Here is a 19,012-nt window from a genome sequence, read left to right as displayed (position 1 = left end):
CTGGGTCTACATTAACACATGAAAAACCGAGCGGGCGCGCCGCTGGTGTGCCAAAGGCAAGCCGGTCGGTGCCCGTTCGCGCTCAGCACCAGCCCCCCTGCAAGTCTGAACCCAGAGGGCAAAGGTCCCATTACCTATTCTATGGAAAACTTGCTCTGAATTAATTCCTCAAGAAAGCAATGTGAGGGTCCGCGGTTAGACCCGTATCTCTGCAATGATGGCCTGGAATGTTCGCAATGTAATCTTCCCCTTATAAACATCCATTGTAAATCTCCTAAAGCCAAAAAATGACTAGTGATACAACCCCTCCCCCCCCGAAACAGGCTAATATGAAATTTAGCTGCACACTCATTGATGCCACCTTTGTTTAATATCACCTCTGGTATTGTAATATATAAATATTTAATGGCTCAAACTATAGGTATTCCCACTAATAGAACGGTTTAAAAGGGTATGAACCTCGCTCACCTGATTCGGAGGTTTATATATAGCTCGGTCGTGGACCCGCTCTCCAGTATCCAGAGCGTCACTTCGCTGCTTACAAATACCACCGGACTCACCAATCCCACAATTGGAATGCTGGCGGATCACACTGAACACAAAACCGCCTTTCTGCGATCCTGATCAGCCGAGATATGAGCCGCAGAGTCCCTGTATGGGAGTGAGCTAAGATGGCGCCCAGTGACCCATGCGACCGCACTCGGAGGCTGGGAGCCAGGTACTGTGATGTCGCTAGTCTTCCACTTGAACAGTCCGTGGCCGCCCCCCGCCCCTAGTAGCGCAGTCCTGTCGGCTGGACCCTGGGGATAGCTATTTCGAGGAGTTGGCAAATGGTCACCCCTCCGTACCCACCTGACCTAAACCACCGCTGCCTGGCATCCCGCTTCACATCTCCGGGACGGCGGATGGACTCCTGAATCTCTATCCCTCGAAAAAAACAGCAACGAAAATGCTGTGATGCTGCTGCCCTCACCTGCCTTCCGGATCCAAACCATGGCTGCCGGACATCCCGCTTCGCTTCTCTGGGACGGCGGATGGACTCACAAGTCTCTTTCCCTCAACAAAAGCAGCAACGAAAATGGTGCAACGCAGCTTTCCTGTCTCAATGAGCTTGCTCCCCCTATTTCTTCTCCGAGTTAGCGTGCCCTCCTGACCCCACAGCTGCCTTCCTTTTCTGGGTTTGCTGCATGATGGACGCCCGCGCTGACTCTCCCTGACAATGACGACCCGAGAATAATTTTGATGACCTCCAGCCTTCCTCCCGCCAGATCTGGTGGCTGCCTTCCTCATCCAGCCCTGCTCCTTTGGTCGGTTTCTTTTATTACTTTATTATTGGATTTCTGTTCTCCTGCAACCCCACCATCTTGTTTCGAAAGTATTGGGGTCCATGACTTGGATCCTCCATCTTGCGGCTACAACAATCTCATGATTGATTCATGCCTCTGATCACCGCCTTTGCCGCCAGTTTGACCTTTGCCTTAGTTTGACCCCCTCTTATGACTCCTACACCCCTCTTTTCTTGTTTTGGTCACTGTAAGGCACACTTGTGACTCGTTTCGGACCCATGCCTTTTCTTTTTCGACCAGACGCAATGATGGTGTCCGGTACAACATGTTGCTCCATCACTGGACCCTTACCGGTTCGTAGACTCACATACTCTGACTTTTTGGTGTCTCGTGAAGTACTTTCCTCCATGGCAGGTCTGCCAGACCAGATCTGCTTTCTAAACCCCCTTTACTTTTCCCCACCTCCCTCCATGCTCCATAGAACTTCTTTCTCTATTGTTATTTAATGTACTAGTAACTGATGTAATTTTGAAATCACGGTTGTTCTCTATGCTATGTTTATGCTTATGTAACCCTGTAACCCACTGTACACCTTCCTCATGTTAAGCGCTCCGATACCCCCGGGTCTAGCCAGCGCTATAAAAAAAACTTTTCAAATATACTCCATTGTGCCACCATTGTTTTCCTCATCTGTCCGTTGTATTTCCTACCTGCACTCCTTACCCCCGTTTTACTCTAGCAACCTTGGCTGATGCCCGGTGGAGCTATCCTAAGCAGCTACAGAGGAGTTTGACTCTGGTTCACCCCTCGGCAGTCACCTTCCCCGTCGGACATCGGACATTGTTTTCCTCGTCTCCCCGTTATGTTTCCTACCTGCATCCCTTACCCCTGTTTACCATTCACCTGCTACCTGTCACTCCCCACAAGACGTTTGTATTGGCTATCCTACACGCTATTAACTCACATTTCTGTGTAATCTCATGTTTTCCTCCTATGTCTATACTTGGCTCCTGTAACTGTTGGAATTTTGCTACCTGTAACTCGCTGATCCTCATGTAAAGCGCTCTGATACCTCCGGGTCTGACCAGCGCTATATAAAACTTTTCAAATAAATTAAATGGATGAGTAGTAACTGTCTAAAACATAATTCCTCGAAGACCAAGGTCCTGCTGTTCGGCAATAATTCCTGGTCGATCAACTGGTGGCCCCAGGAACTGGGGGACTTACCTATCCCCAGTTGCAGAGCAAACAATGTTGGAGTAACAATTGACACCAAACTTTGCTTTGAAGGTCAAATACATCATATCACCTCTGCTTGTTTCTTTATCTTAAGAATCTTAAGTAAAGTGTTGCCTTTTATTCAGTCCAGTCCGCAGAAAACAGTTGTCACTACTCTTATTTAATCTAAAGTACACTACTGCAATGCGTTTTTCATAAATATTCGGAAACAATTTTTACATAAGCTAAAAACTCTGCAGAATGCCGCAGCATGGCTACCGTTAGGCATGCCAAAACATAAATCAATATCTCAAGCACTGATACAACTACACTGGCTTCCTATACACAAACCGATTCAGTTTAAGGCACTCTGCATTGCCTTCAGAGCACTTCAATGCACTGGCCCCAAGTATCTAAAGTATCTGAAGCAGCGCTTGCTGCGCTACATCCCGGCACGCTGCCTGCGTTCAATCACCAGCGGAAATCTTGCAATCGCTAGATTTAAGAAAACCAACCGGGGAGGGAGAGGATTCATTCTAAGCACTTAGAGGCTGTGGAACTCACTTCCAATAGAATTAAAATCCATGACAAACTTATTGGAATTCAGGAAGAGCTTGAAGATTTGGCTCTTCAATTAATAACCTGACCTTCTCTGAAATCCTCATGCGGTCCGTTCCGCTCAGAGCCTAGATACCTTCGGTTAATTGTTGCACTTTAGAAATTCTATTTCATTCATTCACATGTGTGATGACCTACTGAGTGCCTAAATCCATTAGTGACACAAGAGGCACATTCATTCATACAGACCTATTGCATTGCCAATGTTTGTTCATACAATATTGTTAGCGGTGAATATACATATTGTCGATCTAAAGTAAATCACTAATTGCGCATTAAAACACCATCAAATCATTGCACCATAATCCAATACTTCATAATCACATCTTTAGATTACAACAATTACAAGTGAAAATACAAGATCCTGACAAGTTTGTCAAATGTAAGCCTCGGGGGGGGGGGGAGGGGGGGGAGGGGGGGGGGGTGGACTTCAGACAGCAATTGCCAACTACTGTTGGGAAAGGATGGTTCCTCTTTCAAGATTTTGAGCTTTATAACCTGGAGCAAAACATTCTCCTAATATTAGCATCAGTGTTACACATGGAATGGGAATGATGTTTCAATGGAGACTCAATTGGTGCATTCTAGTAGCAGGGCAGTTCCAACCACCCCTATTTCAAAGGAAATGGAGTGAGGATACTATGAAATGATTGCACTTTTAATATTGTGTTCAGGCATTAAAAATAACTTGTCGTTTTCAGTACCGTCTACATAACTGCTCTTTTTTCCAATTACTCCTTGCATATTTAAGACAGACAATGGCATTCAAAATACGGAAAGAAATTTTTAATCTGTAATCATAGCTTCCTTATAAAGAGGTATATTTTCATTTGATGTTAATCTAAAATTTAAAAAGTAAATAAAATTAACATGTTTTATTCAATACAATTAGAAATATTACTGAATTGATAGGCTGAATCTCCAGAGAACCTCTTTCACGTCAGCTTCCTTGTACAGAACGTTCGTTCCTTTCTGTAAGCCCGAGCTTACACCTGATTTCTACCTTACAACCAACATGCCACATGCATCTGTAGTCGCTAAGTAAACCACCTTTTATTCACCACACATCGAGGAAGAGTATGGCAATACATGGTATCCTGTACAAATACAGTTGAAGCTCTTATCGTTTGAAATATTAGGTCTCAATTCTCGCAATACAAAACACAGCTACAAGAAACAGCCACGCAAAAGTGAGCCTCTACATAACATCCTTTGAATTATCTTTGTGGACCTTCTTATTAACTCTATAGAAGGTTTTAAGTAAACCCCAATATCCGAAGATATTGCAAAGAAGGCTGCATAATGTAATTCTTCACTTTATCCAGGTTACTGGAGGTTGACATTTGACAATACTCTAAAGAAGGTGTATCAAGGACCAATATAGTACAACTAATAAACTAATGCATCTGTTCATTGGTTTGACTGTCCTCAGTCTGCCTTCTTTACAAAATGAAGTCTTCGGTCACATCAGTCACAGCACAAAATATATACCCTCTCCTTGGGAGAGACACATACCTGCATTGGTAAAGAAAAATAATTAACATAGTTAGAGAATTTTACATTTTCTTTACTCCTGTTAACATTTTATCTCAAATTTTAAATTCAAAAAAGGTTACTTCTAAAACCAATAACAATGGTACTTTTTTCATTTAATTTGGGTCTCTTACCAACAATCTTTTATGCCGCAAAACAAGATACAAACTTTCTGCAGAAAAAGTCAGGGCACTGACCATTACATTAATAACTTGATTCTAAAATTCCTCTTTTATCTAAATCAGTTTAACATGATGATATTTTACGTTCTCAGAATTTGGAAAGGCTTAATCGACATGGACCGAAATCTGAAGATCTTCAATGCAGACAATTGTATCCTTTCTAGTAAAGTTACTCTGGGCCTGATTACGAGTTTGGTAGACAGGGTTACTACGTTACAAAAGTGACGGATATCCCGTCAGCCGCATTACAATTGCATTTTAGCCTATGGAAGTTATAATATAGTGGACGTGAAATCAGTCACAATTGTGACGGAGTAGCACATCTGCCAAAGTCATATTCAGGTCCTATGTCTGTATAAGAACATTTGTACAAAATTAATTCACAAAAGGTTTATATTCTCAGTACAGAGCAGACTGAAAGAATACATAAAAGACAAGTTACTTCTTTCAGGTGGATACTTCAACTAACCACAGATTCCTCACTATGTGATATTCCCCATTGGTCGGACTGGATTGAGAAAATTCAAAGCAGTACTCCTGCATGCCGGCAGGTGGTGTGCAGCTCTGTGCAGATGTTGCTGTGCTGCAGAAGTGATGAGTGGAGCCACACATGAGTGCCATCAAAAGAGCTCTGGGGGAGGAGCCTAGCGCGCATCCAAGATGGTCGCGTGAGCACAGGGCTCCCCGGACCCTTGCTGCTCCTCGGAATTTATCCTGAGAATATCCTGATGTGGTTTATGGAATCTGGCAGATGAAGACCGGCTGAGCACGTATCTCTTTTCAGAACTCGAATCGGACTTGGGAATCCTGAGTTGTCATTGTTCGAACTTTTGGGACCCACCCGACGGAGGTGCCCGGGGCGAAGGTGAACCGTGGAGCCGTGTCGTAATTGAACAACAGCGGCTGCAGTGCGGTGCCAGTGGCCGCTCTACCACTTTCGGTTTCACTTTCGGACTTCAGGGGGCTGGCCTGCGAACGCACTTGATGTGGCTAGGTGTTTCCTTGGCCTCTGCACGAGGCCTTGTCTCCGCCTGCCACTAGTGTGCCTATCGCCTCGGGTCCCCCCGCACCGCTATCTTGTGGTCCCTGGTGAGGCGCTGGTCTGCGGTGCCGGTGCCCCTACGACTCTTGATCGGCGGTCCCCTTCGGTATCCGTGACCACATGGGGGGCAAGGGGGGCCCCGAGGGGCGTAAGAGTAAGGCCTCCCTCCGCGGGGGACCGGTCCAGGCCAACAACATGGACCGCTACACTCAGGGCAGAGGGTCCCCTGGAGCGACCGGCCCCCCCCCCGGATGCCGCCGGCGGTGGCACGGCCGTCTCTCCGGAGCTTTCCCTGCAGGACATCATGGGCGCCATTGACGGCATCAGGGAAACCATCGCCACGCAATACGAGGCCCTGGCCCGTAAAATCGACACGGTGGCAATCGATGTCACCTTAATTCGGGCAGACCTCTCCAAAACTAACGAGAGGGTTCAGGCTCTCGATGCGCGGACCTCCACCCTTGGTGCGGATGTGTCGGACCTGCAGGCCGCGCTGGGTGACATTAAGGCGGTCAACGATCAGATGGCTCGGCGGCTGGAGGACTTCGAGGGACGGGCCCGACGCAACAACATCCATGTCATAGGCGTACCGGAGTCCTCTGACAACCGCCCGGTTGACCTCCTGGTCGAGGAACTCATCCTCCAACAGTTGGCCCCTGCAGGCCTAAGCAAGTTCTTTGCCGTGGAGCGGGCACATCGAGTTCCGGGCGGTCGGCCGCGGCCGGGGGCCCCCCCGAGGCCTATCGTGGCCAAACTGTTCCACTATAGAGACCGAGATGCGATTCTGCAGGCCTCACGGGTCCACGGCCCAGTTCGTCATGAGAACTCATCCATTAACTTTTATCCGGACTTTACCCAACTTGTCCAGAAACAGCGGATGGGATTCCAGGGGGTGAAGCGTCGTCTCCGTGAACTGGGCCTAAAGTACTCTATGCTCTACCCTGCAAAACTCCGAGTGGAACATGAGGATCGGGCTGCCTTTTTTGACTCTCCTGTGGCCGTGAGTGACTGGCTGGACTCGCTGCCTGACAGAAGTGGCCGTCCCGGGCCCTCTGCAGGCGCCGAAGGTGACGGGTCCCCTTTGGAGTGACTTTTGGTCCTTGATTCTGCCATTTTGCACTGTTCAGCTGGGTTTTACTTCTTTTGTTCATTTTGTCTCGCTAGGACCTGTGTGGGGGGCGGGCGGGGACGGGTCCCTTTCCTCCTCCGGGGTCTTTTCGTAGAATGGGGTTAGGAGGGCGACAGGCACACTGCAAGTTGGGGGGGTTTTCTGGCCCGCAGGGGTGCAGGGTGGGGGGAGTTGGATTTGGGGGGGGTTGGGGGGAGGGAGGGGCTGTTTTGCTGTGTGTTTTTCGTTTGCAGGGCGAGGTACTGATTTTTGTCCAGATTCGGGAACTGTGCTACTGAATGGGGGGCCTTTGATCTATTGGAGGGGATGGGGGGGGGACGGGTTGAGGCTGATGTCATGGAACGTCAATGGGTTGGGGGACCGTATCAAACGGGGTGTAGTACTGCAGTATTTGCGCCGTCTGACTCCTGATGTGGTGTTTATCCAGGAGACGCATCTGGTTGGTAATGTTTGTCATGCAATGAACAGGGGGGGATACCGCCTCGTGGCCCATTCTGGTTTCACAACTGGTTCCAGGGGGGTGGGCATTCTCCTGCGAACCTCACTTCCGTTGGATGTCACTAGGGTAATCTCGGATGACAGAGGGCGCTATGTGTGTCTGACTGGAAGGTGGGAGGGGCAGCCCCTTTCCTTGGTCTCAGTTTACGTCCCCCCGGGTCTCCAGAACTCCACCTTTGCGGACTTGGGTCGAATGCTGCTTGAACTTCCGGATAGTCTTTTGCTTATGGGCGGGGACTTTAATTCGGTGGTTTCGGGTGACCTGGATCGTCACCCACCCAGGGCCCTCCCCGCTGCCCAGGCATGGCTTGGTGGACTGCTGGAGACCTTCGGTCTGGTAGATAGTTGGAGATTAATGCATCCGACCCAATGTCAGTACACCTTTCACTCTGGGGCGCATGGGAGTCTTTCTAGGTTAGACTATTTCCTTATGCCCGCGGCACAGACTGGTCGGATACGAGAGATTAGGCACCTGGCGCGGGGTATCTCCGATCATTCCCCGCTGTGGTTGCTCTTTGACACCGAGTCGCGGTCTGCAGGGCGGATCGCTCCCATCAACCCGTGGTACCTGCGAGACCCTACGACTCGCGACAGTCTGGTTAAGGCTATGGACCAATACTTCCTTGAAAACGAGGGGTCGGTGTCGTCCGCAAGGTCTCTGTGGGAAGCCTTTAAAACCGTAATCCGCGGACACGCCCTCTCCCAGATAGTGGTGGCTAAGAAGCATAAGAGTGAGGCAGTGGTGAAGCTGGAGACTGACATCTCGGGGCTGGAGTCGGCCTTGGAGACGGGTGTCACTCCGGACGGGCTCCATGCCCTCAGCCTGAAACAGTTTGAATACAGGTCTCTTGTCAATGACGCTGCCAAAACGATGTATAGGGAGCAGCAGGGTCGATTGTATGATGCCGGGGACAAGGCGGGAAAGTTGATTGCGTGGCTGGATAAGAAGGAGAGAGTGAATCGTGTGGTCCCGGAGCTGCGTGTCTCGGATGGAGTGTGTCTGACTGAGCCTGGCGAGATTGTGGAATGTTTTGCTGACCACCTCCGGGCCGTGTACTCCCCGGTGACTGATAGGGACGAGGAAGACTCTTGCCTTCTGCTGAGGGATATTGCTTTGCCCTGCCTGTCCGTCGAAGACCGTGAGCAGCTGGACGCCTCCTTGTCTGTAGATGAAATTGCATCTGCGATTCGGTCCCTTCGTTCGGGCAAGGCGATGGGTCCCAACGGTCTGCCTATTGAATTATATAAGTTGCGCCCGGATAAACTAGCGCCCTTCCTCCGTCGTATGTTTCAGGAGTCCCTTGAGGCAGGCTCCCTCCCTGACGACCAGCGTCTGGCTACGATAGTCGTGATCCCCAAGGACGGTAAGCCACGAGACCGCTGTGCCTCCTATAGGCCTATTTCACTGCTAAACGCAGAGCCTAAAATCCTGGCCAAAGTCCTTGCCAATCGTTTGTTGAGCGTCATCTGCGATCTGATTCATCCTGATCAATGCGGCTTCATCCCTCACCGTAACACCGCTCTTAACTTGCGGCGTCTTCACGGCGCCCTCGCCAGGGCGGCGTACCTCTCTGAACCGGCCGTGCTGGTTTCTTTAGACGCCACGATGGCCTTTGACACGATCGAGTGGCCATTCCTCTGGGCTGTCTTGACCAAATTCGGCTTTGGGGAAGGATTTCTTGGCTGGGTGAAGCTTCTTTACACGGGACCCATGGCTCAGGTGGTGGTTAACGGTCGGGTCTCTCGGCTCTTCGCTCTCGGTAGGGGTACGAGGCAGGGGTGCCCGTTGTCCCCTCTGCTCTTTGCTCTTGCCCTGGAGCCGCTCGCCGCTTGGCTCCGCTGGGAGCCCTCGCTCAGAGGGATCCGGTGGGCCCCGGGCTTCGAGGATCGGGTCTCGTTGTATGCAGACGATATTCTCCTGTATCTCACCTCGCCGCGGCAGTCGCTTAATGTTCTCTTTGATGTTCTGACTTCCTTCGGGAGAAATTCGGGTCTAACGATCAACTGGTCTAAATCCTGTGTCTATCCTATCTCCGGCGACCCTCCTCTCTTGCCGCCTCGGCTTCCGATTCAATTATCTCTGTCCGGCTTTAAATACCTGGGAATATACGTCTCGATGGACCCGGTGGCTCGCTATGAGCAGAATCTCCTGCTTCCACTTCGGCGTTTGAGGGAGGACACGGCTCGGTGGTGTAAGCTGCCCTTGTCCCCGCTGGGTCGGGCAGCGCTGTTTAAAATGATGTCCCTCCCCAGATTCCTCTATGCACTTCAGAACTCCTTCGATGTCATTCCTGTGTCCTACTTTCGGGAGGTGGAGAGCCTGCAGAGGAGACTGGTGTGGGACGGACGGGCTCGTATCGCTCTGGCAAAGCTTACTCTCCCCTGGTATGACGGGGGCATCGCGCTTCCCGACATTCGCAGGTATTATTGGGCCTCACAGCTATCGGCCATTAACCATGCCACGTATGCGCCTGGCTTGAATCCGGCGTATGAGATGGATAAATTCCTGCTTCCCGGCGGAAATTATAACAGGGCACTTTACTCCAGCTCGGCTGGACGGACCCTTACGGGCCCTACTAAGATTGCGGTACGGATCTGGAGGGCGGCCAATGTAGCCATGGGCTGGAGTGAGCGATTAACATGTGCTACTCCCCTGTTTGCCTCCGACCGACTGGGAAGCCTCTGGACAACGAAGGGGTTTGAACGTTGGGACACGATTGGTATTAGTAGAGTGGGAGACTTAAGGATTAAGGGTGCGGTTAAAACATTCGCGGCGCTCCAGAGCGAATACGAACTTACGGAAAGGGAGTTCTTTCGCTACGCCCAGGTTCGGCATGCCCTGCTCTCTGTTTTTGGGGAGGGGACCAAGATCCCGGCTTCTTCGCCCCTTGAGGACCGCATACTCGATGGTCATGTCCCCGACAGTACTATCTCTTTAATTTATAAAAAACTTATCAATAATCGGGCTGACCTCTTGGTGCGCCTCCCGGAGGCGTGGACGGGGGATGGGGTGGAACTGGACGACGAGGACTGGCAGTCCGCATTGTCGTCCCCCAAGGAAGTGGCCATTCCAGCCCGTCTCCGCCTGGTCCAGCTTAAGATTCTCCACCGGGTGTATGTGACGGGTCCCCGTTTGGTCTCGATGGGATTTTCTGAAGACGGGCTCTGTAAGCGGGGATGTGGGCTCAGTGCCACCTTTCTCCATATCCTTTGGGAGTGCCGTGAGGTGGCTGAATACTGGCGCCGGGTCCATGTGGTCATGGGACAAGTCACCGGGGTTGCGCTGTTGCCAGAGGTGCGTCGCTGTGTCCTGAATGTGTGGGAGCCCAATGATTACAACGCGGCTCAGACTCGGTGGGCGGCCCTGGGGAACATGATTGCCAAGAGAGAGAAGAACCACTTTATTTTGGTGCATTTGAAATAAGGGTTCTCCTATAGTTAATGACTGAAGCTCACCCACTCTTCTGATTGATGCGATAGCAATGAGGAAAGCAGCTTTCGATGTGAGAAATTGCAGTTCACATTTGTGCAATGGCTCAAAGGGTGGACCCATTAAATGGGTGAGAACAATATTGAGATTCCATTCTGGAGCAGGTGGACGTCTCGGGGGGGGAATGACTAGGAGTCCCTCCATAAAGGCTTTGATAATAGGCACTCTAAAAAGAGATAGATTTCGTCTATTCTGGAGGTATGCAGCTATTGCCGCCAGATGTAAGCGTATGGAAGTGTACACTAAATTGGAACGTTGTAGATGTATCAAATAACAATGTTTTGTAAAGAAGCAACAAGCGGGTTGATATGGTTATTACAGTATATCATAAACCGCTTCCACTCTGCTGCATAGCAGGCTCTTGTGGTAGGACGTCTAGCCTCTTTGATAATATTCATGAAGTCTGGCGGTAGATTAAGATAGCCAAACTCTAAGACTTCAGGAGCCAGACCACCAGATTGAGTTGACTGGGATCTGGATGCCTTATGTCTACACAGCTCTGTGTGAGAAGATTGGGTGTAAGACGTAGTTTCTGGTGAGGAGCTACTGAGAGTTCCAATAGGGTTGTGAACCAAGGTTGATGTGCCCATGTGGGAGCAACTATGATTAGTGTCAGGGACGCTTGGTTGAGTTTCCGAATCACTTATGGAATGAGTGGGAGAGGCAGAAAAGTGTAAGCAAATATCCCTGATCAATTCATCCATAGTGCATTGCGTTTGGACAATGGGTGTGGATGCCTGGGCCCGTAATTTTTGCATTTTGAGTGTTGGTATGTGGCAAACAGGTCTATGCGAGGGACTCCTCAACGTTGAAAGTATGGAAGGAGGACCTGAGGGTGGAGTTCCCATTCGTGCATTTGTGGTCTCTGCCTGCTGAGGAGATCTGCAATCTGGTTGTTGACTCCTGGGAGGTGTTCCGCTAGGAGACAAAGTTTGTGGTGAATGGCACACCTCCAGATGATTTGGGCTAAGTGGGACAGTTGGAGAGTGTGCCCCCCCCCTGTTTTTGTATGCAATACATGGCTGTCATGTTGTCTGTATGAATTAGGACAGCTTTGCCCTCTAGGTGAGTTTGAGACGCCTTGAGTGCTAGGAATATTGCAAGCAGCTCTAGGTGATTGATGTGGAGCAACACTGTTGTTGGCTCTACAAGCCTTGCACTGTGTGCTGTTGTAGATGAGCTCCCCAGCCAGTGAGGGACACGTCCACTGTCAGAACTATCCGTGGAACCGGGTCTATGAATGGCTGTCCTTTTGATAAATTTTGTGTGTTCCACCACTGTAGAGAGCGATGAGTACGGCCGCTTTCCAACACTAGATCGGTCAACAGACCTTGTGACTGGTTCCACTGATTGGCTAAGCATTCTTGAAGTGGATGCATGTGCAGTCTGGCATGGGGAACGATCATGATGCAGGATGTCATCATTACCAGTAGCTGCATGTACGTTTGAGCTGGAATCCAATGGTTGGATTGAAAGCAGGGCACTAAAGCCTGAATATTTCGAATTCTGGCTGAGCTGGGAAAAGCAAGAGTTGTTTGAGTATCTATTGTGGCTCCTAGGTAGTCCTTTGTATTGGTTGGTTGGAGATGTGACTTTGGCACATTGATTGTGGACCCTAGTTTATGCAGTAACAGAATTGTCCTGAAAGTGTGCTGCAGACATTGTTGGTATGTGTTGGCTTTGATGAGCCAGTCGTCTAAGTACGGGAAGACGTAGATGCTTGGTCTCCTAAGGTGAGCAGCTACTACCGCCAGACACTTTGTGAAGACTCTGGGGGCGGTGGTGACACCGAATGGGAGTACCCTGAACGGATAGTGTTGACCCGCTACCACAAACCTGAGGAATTTGTGATGAGCAGGGTGAACTGGTAGGTGTCTTTTGGATCTAGAGTAGATAGAAAGTCGCCTTTCTGTAGTAGAGGAAGTGTCTGTTGGAGTGTCACCATGTGGAAATGGTCTGACTGAATGTACCGGTTGAGTTCGGAGATCTAAAATTGGTCTGAGAGAGCAGTCTTTTTGGGAATTAGGAAATAAAAGGAGCATACGCCCGACCTGTGATGTTGGGGCGGCACAGGCTCTATAGCCCCTTTTAGAAGTAGAGACTGCACCTCTTGTTTGAGGTGTAGTTGGTCTGGTGCTAGTTTGTGGGACTTTGGTGGAATATTTGGAGGTGTGTTGATGTTTTCCAGGCAGTAACCAGAACGGATAATTTAGAGTACCCAATTGTCTTTTGTTATTGATTGCCAAATTGGTAGAAAATCTGACAGTCTTCCCCCGACAGGTGTTGGGTGGTCGGGGGGAAGTGAAGCCAAGTCACTGCTTTGTGTTGGCGGGGGAGGTGCGTGTGTTTGAACCCCGGCCCCTGCCCTTACCGTTGTTACCCCTGTAACCTCCCCTGATATAACCCCTAGAGGAAGAGGGTTGGTTATTGCCCTTATAGGTGGAGGTGGCTTCTGATGAGGTATTTTTGGAACCTCCTTGGTAAAAGGAGCATCGAAAGGAAGCACAACCCTGTGTGGACTGAAGGGCTCCCATAGATTTGGCTACCTCAGTATCTTTCTTCATTTTCTCAAGTGAAGAATCTACCATGGGGCCAAATAGATGTTCCTTAGCGAATGGGGTATTTAAAATGGAGGTTTGAACCTTAGGTTTAAAACCAGATAAGGGGCCAGGCATGCCTCCTTAAAAGGACACTAATGTCTATAGCTCTAGCAGCAGTGTCTGCAGCATCTAGAGAGCATCTTATTTGATTGTTAGCAATAAGCTGCCCTTCATGAACCAGATCTTGTGCTTTTGATTTGTGTTCCGGGGGTAAATCAGTTGTTCCATTTCATCCCAGTGTGCACGGTCGTATTTCGCTAACAGTGCCTGAGTGTTGGAGACGTGCCAGATATTGGCTGCTTGAGAAGCTATTCTTTTCCCAGAAGTGTCAATAAGTTTTGATTCCTTATCAGGGGCTCTACTGTTGTCTGGGAGTAAGCTTTTTCTTGCATTGGACACAACCAGGGAGTCTAGTGGCAATTGTCCCCTCATATATACACTCGGTCCGATGGTGCTGGCTTGTACTTCTTGTCCACTCTAGGCGTAAGAATACAAGCTCTGACTGGGTCATTAAAAAGGTCATCTACATGCCTGACTGACCATCCCTTTAAGCATGGGTAGTGTAAGTGATGACTTCTGTGAGGTACTGAGGGTTTCAAAGAGGAAATCCTCTTCTAATGACTCCTTATGTAGCTGCACCCCATGGTAGTTGGAAGCTCTGCCCAGTAACTCAAGGTAACCTACACTATCATCTGGTGGAGAGGGTTTGGTAGGGTACAGGTCGGGATCATTGTCCGTGGGCGAAATGGTGTTATGGGTCTTGTAATGGCTGATCATGATCCCTATCCTGGTCATCATCCCATTCATCCTAGTTTATCAGGTGTATGTGGTGGTGAATGTTCAGGTGAAATTGGTTGAAGCTGAGGGGAAGGTGGTGATGAAGGAAGAATGTGTGGAGGAAGAGGAGGAGGGGAAAGGTTAGTTCCAACAGATTTCTTCTTTAAAGGGATGCAATATTCTTCTTCTGCATCAGCCCTTCTTTTTAGAGTCACCTTAGTGGTGATATGGCCAGTCTGTGGATGGATAGACAAAATCTTTTGTTTCGGATCCGGTCTTTCAATAGAGGCATCAAAACTGGACTTTGTAGTTGTTTTCTGCACTGCGTTTCGGCGCCAGAGTCGAAACGGTTGATGTCTTCGGATCTGAGGATTCTTTCAGGGACGAATGGTGGGGGTCGGTGCACGACTTGTGTTTCGACCCCGACGGTCTGGGCTCCGAACTCTGTTTGGAGGGAGTCTTTTCGGAGCCGGAAGGCTTTTGGTAGGCTTCGGTGCTGAGCCAGAGGGCGAGGCATCAAGCGTGATCTCGATGCCAACCGGGGCCCGAGGGTGCGGGTTAGTTCGGAGCCTTTTTTTTAATTGAAATTGTTTCCTGGGATGAAGGGGGAGCTGTACTCACGGTATGTTGACCATGTGGAAAGTCCTCCTCTTGGTCGGATTGGAATTCTGAGATTGCGACCGGCTCCTCCTCTGTTCCCATGGTCTCACTGGCCTCTTCGTCCGGCTGTTGACCGAAGATATCCGGAATGGAGCTGGTGTGCTGGCTCTGCATGTCACTACGTCGAGCCTGATGGTCGCAAGTGTTTTCTTGGAGCAGAAAGCCTGGCACGTGTCGCAGCCTTGTTCTCTGTGTTCGGGGTACAAACACAGATTACACACTTTGTGCGAGTCAGTGCAAGGGTATTTCGCGTGACACCTTGGGCAGAATTTGAAGGGAGTTCGTTCCATCGACTGCAGGTTGACCCGACGCGGGTGGGCCGACGGCCTTCCACGAACTTTCCGTTCAAAAGATTATTTTAAGTAATTCCGATACGTGAGAGAAAGGGAGACGAGATCGAAAACAATACCGTCGAGGGAGAGTATCTTGCACACCGAGGGAAACCAAAGGAACGGTGTAGAACCAGAGCGCAACGATAGACGTCCGAACCAGATGGCGGAAAAAACAATCCAACAATGGAGTCGATGCCCATGCGTACTATCACCGAAAGCCGTCACGAGAGGTACACCAAATGGTGGGACGTCGACGCCCACCTGGGCTACAAAAAATCAAAAAAAAAAAACTACGAATCCGGACCCAACCACCAGATCGCGGAATAATGCACAGCATAGTGAATCCAGAAAGATTCACGCTGCAAAACATACAGTTGCACATTTTGCACCGGGCATACCTTACTCCCGAAAAGCTACAGAAGTACTTGCCCGATAGCTCCTTCACATGTCCCAGATGCCCAGAGCCCAATGCCTCATTCCAGCACATGCTTTGGGATTGTCCAGCGCTCCGCAGTTACTGGGACTCAGTTCATACCACTCTCAGGACAGTCACGGGAATCCCAGACCTACACACATGGAAGGCTAGTACTCTTGGAATCTGCAAACGCCACAAAAACATGAAGGTGGAAACGGGCTTTGCGTCCTACTAGCTAAGCGATGCATAACTATGCATTGGAAAGCACCGGGGGGGTCCCCCTCTAGCGGCATGGGTGGGAGCAGTCAAGAAATGGTGCACAGCAGAGGAGGAAGTGCTTCGTACAGAGGAGGTTGAGGGAACCCGTAAGCATCCAATTTCCATGCTATGATACTCCATTCCTTTATACAGGAAACACTGACGACGCCGGGGTCTCAAACTACCAGTTCTCCTATGGCACACACGACCCCTGCGGCAACTCAAGGTGACTCTCGAGGGGCCAGATGCCCGGCGGGTCACAACTGGCAACCACGAGTGGGTCATAGATACACTACCGCGTGTGTGACCCCGAAACCCCCCCCCCTCACCTGCGCATGCCTAAATAGCCACCATACCATACTGCAATACTCAGGCGGCTACCACCGAATGGAGCAATATACAACAGTGTATTCCAGTTCTATCTCCTGGGTTCGTTTAAGTTCATATTACTACTGGCACAAAGCAACCCCTACAATATAGTGCTAACAGAGAGAGTACGCCTCACACCCAAACACACAACACAGACTGCCTTACATGAATGCTGATACTGTCTCGCCACTCGCTCCTTAGAAATACCACCAATTCTGGGACTGTACGGGAGGCTACAGACTATGTTATTCGGCCTCATGTCAAGGTGTAAAATGTATGTGATATATCTTTTTATGTCAATGCCACCAATACTGATGTGATGTACTTAAAGAAAATGCCAATAAAAATGATTTAATTAATAAAATAATCACCGAAAGGAGGAGTCACCTACCTTGGGACTGGAAAGACTTCTTCGAAGAAACACAAAGTGCAAACATCCGGACCCAACACTAGATGGCGATCTATGCACAGCATGTGATCTACAGCTCATATGCCTCGAGCATTTGCTTATCACATATTTCTATTCATTTTGACACACGATCAGGCACGGTGTAGGGAAGGCGTTAGGGATGACTTTACTGGCAGACACCTATACCACCAAACTGCCAGACCCTGGATGTTGTGTAAGAAACACTAGATTGTACGGTGCACAACAAGAGACCAGGCTATTACTAGATGGACCCAAGCAGGGTTTCTACGAAGAGCCCCAAAGGGTATCCGTGAGAGCCTCGTTAAATTGTATTTAAGGTTCTGTAGGGACCTGACCAGCTGAAGCACCTCAGTCAAAACATTAGTCATTACTTCCATGGTAGGGAGCCATAGGTCTAAGGCTTCTGCAGCCCTTCACACAACAAGGTGTTTTCCTCATTAGTAGGACCGGGTTGACAAGCACAAGGCCAACATCTTGAAAAGCACACTGATCATGAGCATCTCGGAGTTCTTCCTACCACTTATCAAATTGAGGGATGTAATCATCCACTTCATCATAATTGTCATCAACTGAATTAGTGCTGAAAAGATTGGGCCTTACAGTGTGGTAAGAGCATAGAATAAAATGCCTGTTTGGCTATGTGCAAGTTGGAGCTAGGCCTGGCCTTGGTGGATACTGCTCAGCAAGCACAAGGGGCTGTAGATCCTCCTAAGGCATAGGCAGTATTGATGAAAAGGGAATTGGCGTGGGGGTGGGAGTCGCCAGAATCAAAGTGGTTCATGGGGCACAGGCACCACCAAGGGTGGACCTGCCAGTTGAAGTCTGACTTGAGGCCCATAAGGATCCTTGAGGCCCAAAGGTGCACCAGAGGGAAATGGGAAAGTGCTAAAAATAAACTTACACACCCTGAGCACTATGGTGGAACACTCACAGGTTTTCTATGTTGAAGTGTCTAGTGTTTATATGAACTTATGAAAAGTTTTGACTTAATAGTTTTGAAGAAGAGTGGTCGCCTTAGCCACCACTACAAATAGCATGAGAACTCAAACAAGCACTCATTTCTTGTTCCTTTGCTGTAATAAGGATGGTAGTGTTAAGAAGTCCTATATGATGAGAAGCTTTTAAAGACTAGATATCGATTGTTGTGTGATCTCCCTTTTTGGCCAAGTTAGTGACTTTTGAGTTACACCTGATCAACTTATAAGCAATGGTTATAGTGCATTTCCCTTAAATAGTAACTATTCAAAGATGGTTGCCGATTACTTATTCCTCTAGTATCATGCTGGCTATGCGAGGCATATTTGGTCTTTACATTGATCTTACTTTACTTGAGTTGAGTTATAGTATAGCTATATAGGGATATAAATCTTCCTCTTGGTATTTAAATATGCAAAATATTTCGAAATAATTAAAAAAAAAACAGACCCAGTTATTTTTGTGTCCATGGTACTAAAGTTAACACGCATAATGACTTGTTGGGACACCAGCGCACACAATACAGAAGTGTGGTGAGCAAGTGTTTGGAGCTCTTGGGTAAAGTGGCACTCCTATTGAAAATGTTATACTTGTGTAAAACCGTCTCTTTACGATAGAGGATTTGCTCTTCAACTTTGTTTTATAGTGATTACAGATTAATGAGCCCACTCTAAGACCATGTATCAATATTTTGATTGGTGATGACTCAAAATGAATAGTGAGTAGTGAGTTTTTGATTAATGACCTAATGGTGATTACAGGGCTAAAGGACATGGAATTGGGTGTATGGTTGCTAATTGCTGAAAGGCTAAGTTTTTTTGCTGATTGATATTTCACAAATAAGATTGATCTTTATGACATAAGATTATTAGACCATATTGTATGGACTTGTGGACAGAAGAACTGATCGCCCAGTTGCTATAGTAATAAATATTTCTATTTAATTTAGATTTGATAGCTTTGGGACCACACTGTTCGCCAAGTAAGGGTTACCTTTAAATATCTTGGCATTGTATTTCATTAGGGTATGTTTTTGTTTGCCAAATACACATAAAACCGGCACAAACAGTTTTTGTGCAGCATAGTTGGGCTTACTCACCTATTTTTCTTCTTTGGAACTTTTTGATTAATTTTTGGCACTCAGTTCCAATTCCTCGTGGAATCAGGAGACCACTCATTCGTTTGAATGGATTCTTAGTG

General features: G+C 48.5%; 1 protein-coding gene across 1 annotated transcript in view; it reads right to left on the bottom strand.

The window, feature by feature from the left end:
* Positions 1-3,886: 3,886 nt before the first annotated feature.
* The window catches only part of SMN1 (survival of motor neuron 1, telomeric), a 225,211-nt gene continuing 210,085 nt past the window's right edge, over positions 3,887-19,012 (bottom strand). The window contains exon 9 of the mRNA XM_085632361.1: positions 3,887-4,637. The gene's annotated coding sequence lies outside the window, so the exon portion shown is untranslated. The remainder of the gene's footprint in view (positions 4,638-19,012) is intronic.

Source organism: Triturus cristatus, chromosome 2_1 (assembly GCF_964204655.1).
Source record: "Triturus cristatus chromosome 2_1, aTriCri1.1, whole genome shotgun sequence".
NCBI lineage: Eukaryota > Metazoa > Chordata > Amphibia > Caudata > Salamandridae > Triturus > Triturus cristatus.
Note: the sequence above shows the minus strand (reverse complement) of the source record. Positions and strands in the feature narration are given on the sequence as shown.